We start from the raw sequence: 2,998 nt of genomic DNA on the forward strand, positions 1-2,998 counted from the left end.
GAGAGGGAGAAGCAGGCTTCCCACGGAGCAGGGAGCCCGATGTGGGGCTCGATCCCAGGACCCTGGGATCATGACCTGCGCCGAAGGCAGATGCTTAACGACTGAGCCACCCAGGTGCCCCTAAATTCCTTATTATTTAATTAGCAATTTTCTTAATGCTGATCTCAAATAACTTACCCAGTATTCTTTCTTTTTTCTTTTTTTTAAGATTTATTTGTTTATTTGAGAGAGAGAGCACGAACAGAGGGAGGGGCAGGGGGGGAGGGAGAGAGAGAGAACCCCAGGCAGACTCCTCGCTGAGAGCAGAGCCTGATGTGGGACTCTGTCCCTTGACCCTGAGATCATGACCCCAGCCGAAATCAGACACTCAACTGACTGAGCCACCCAGGCACCCCCCAGTATTATTTCCTTCAATCCTCTATACTTTTGCTTTGCTTACATTTTTGCCACACTGGTAGTTTTCAACTCCCCAAGCTCAATAATTGATTCAGTTCTTCACACTTTTTAAACAATTTCATTCGCCTGGAATGACCTCTTCATTTCTTTGGGCATCTTTGCTATCCTTCAAACACACATTCAGTTGTTGATTCTTTCCTGAGCTTGTGCTGATTGACATCTCCTTCCTCTGAATTCTGAGGCCCCTTTTTGGTTCTCTTACAACATTAAATGATACCACATATATGTTGCATATTTTCTATTTCCCCTACAAAAAATCAACTTCCTTGGTGAAATGACAGGGCATAGAATTAAGAATGTGAACTCTGGAGCCATACCTACCACTTACTAGCTATTTGGCTGTCTTAGATACCCAGTGACTAGAGTGTATTAAGCATGTCTTTTTAATTCTAATGCTTGTTATCTGGGAAATTACTGATCCTGCAGGACTTACCTGCCCCTCCTAGGGCGAGCCAGTTCTTAGAGATGGTAAATGACTAGCCTGTGAGCACATTTTTTTTAATACCTTATTTATTCATTCTGAGAGAGAGAGAGAGAGTGCAAATGGGTGGAGAGGCAGAGGCAGAGGGAGAGAGAGAATCTCAACCGGACTCCAAGCAGATGACCAAGCCCCATGTGGGGCTTTGATCTCACAACCCTGAGATCATGACTTGAGCTGAAATCAAGAGTTGGAAGCTTAACTGACTGAGCCATGCAGGTGCCCCTGTGAGCACATCTTTCATATGCAAGCTAACCAATCCAAAGCCTCCCCTACCTACCTCCTCTGTCGGGTTCTTACATGCCAATAATTCCCTGCTTCAATCACCCCAGGACTAGGCACCAAGCAACTTGGAAAAAGGCTGGAGTCTGGAGCCCCTGAAATCATTCAAACTAGAGAATCTTAAGCCTGCCTACTCTGCCTTGCTTTTTCCTTCCAATGGAAATCTCTTGCTCGCACTTTCCGTCAACTCCCTTTGTCTCCTAATTTTTTTAAAAGATTTATTTATTCCAGGGAGAGAAAGAGAGCTCGAGAGGGAGAGAGAGGAGGGAGGGGGGAGAGGGAGAGGGAGAGAGAGAATCCTCAGGCCGACTGCTCCCCGCTGAGTGCAGAGCCAAACACAGGGCTTGAACCCAGGACCCTGAGATCATGACCTGAGCCAAAATCAAGAGTTGGCCACTTAACCAACTGAGCCACCCAGGTGCCTCTTCCTTTGTCTCCTGACTCTGGTGCTTCTTTTTGTGGCCCTGTATAGCATGGCATGTCCTCTCCTCTTGGGAACTATGCATGACAAATTGTCTTTTCAGTGGCAGTCATCTCCTGATCTGTTAGCCTCACTATACCTGAATAATAATAAAACCTACATATAAAAACAAAGTGCATGTTGGGAGGGCCAAGTGAGGTAATCTTTGTAAAGCAGAGATCAGTGTCTGATACATAAGTGGCACTGCATGAGCATTTGCTGTTAGTGAGGGCAATGATGGTATATAAAACATCTTTGTGTTCTCCCAGGGGTTTTTGCACATAGTAAGTTCTCAATAAATATGACTAATAAAAGAATGCAGCTCTTTAAATATCTGCTGTCCTAAAAAGTTTTCATTGACAGAAAGCAAGAACAGATTCATAAATGGATTAGGAAAAGAGTTTTCAATTAGCAATAATCGCGCCTCGGATAAACCTCATTGGCTACGATACTGCCCCTGCGCAAAGCTGGATTAGGAAAAGAGAATAATCAAGAAGAAAACAAGACAATAACCAAAGGAAAATGTTAGCATTGATAATTTGAAGGGGAGTTGGGTGGGAGCCAGGGAGCTGAATAAAGCTGAAATCAGAGAAGTAGACTGCCATAAAGAAAAGAGATAAGAGGTAACAGGAGATAAAAATCTAAAGGGATGTAGAACATTAGAGAAGGATCCAAAAGGAATAGGGAAATCAAAACTAAATTTTTAACATTAAAACCTAATTACACATTCCCTGCTCAGGGTGTTCAGGTGTGACCTACCCATCTGCAGACTTTGATACCGACAAAAGGGGGGAATAAAGAGCTATTCTGTGCATGTGCTTAGGGCCAAAGTAAGAACTGCATGAAATGATTCCATTTTCACTACATGAATTTTCACTTATGAAAAATTAGACTTTTGCAGAAACTATGAATTTATAAGGACTAAAATTGTGTCATTTCTACCACAGAACAGTAGATTGTCATAGCACAGAAAATAAATACAAGTGGCACAATTCCATGTCAGTAATACATCCGCAACTCACTAATATTGCCCCTGGCAAAAAATTTGCTGAGCTATATAATGTTAAAGGAAAAAGAGCTCTTTGGTAAAAAGGATGGGCTTTTACCTGTGAGAAGTCACCTGTCATGGAAGAGGGAAAGAACAACTTAAAAACTAACAGAAAAAAATGCAAGTTGATTTTGTTAGGCATGTATCTCATCTTTCTCACCAAGAGTGAGATTTTTTTTCCCTCACTGTTCTGGAAGAGAAAGCAAAGCTGAACTCGGCCAAAGTGTCCTATATGAAAACAAAAACAAAAAAACTATGTCCATAAGCTTAGAAA

The 2,998-nt window shown here is 42.4% G+C and overlaps 1 pseudogene; it reads right to left on the reverse strand.

Annotated features, from left to right (window-relative positions):
- Positions 1-1,994: 1,994 nt before the first annotated feature.
- Positions 1,995-2,145, reverse strand: LOC123325976 (annotated as a pseudogene).
- Between the last annotated feature and the right edge of the window lie 853 nt (positions 2,146-2,998).

Source organism: Neomonachus schauinslandi, chromosome 9 (genome assembly GCF_002201575.2).
Source record: "Neomonachus schauinslandi chromosome 9, ASM220157v2, whole genome shotgun sequence".
Classification (NCBI taxonomy): domain Eukaryota; kingdom Metazoa; phylum Chordata; class Mammalia; order Carnivora; family Phocidae; genus Neomonachus; species Neomonachus schauinslandi.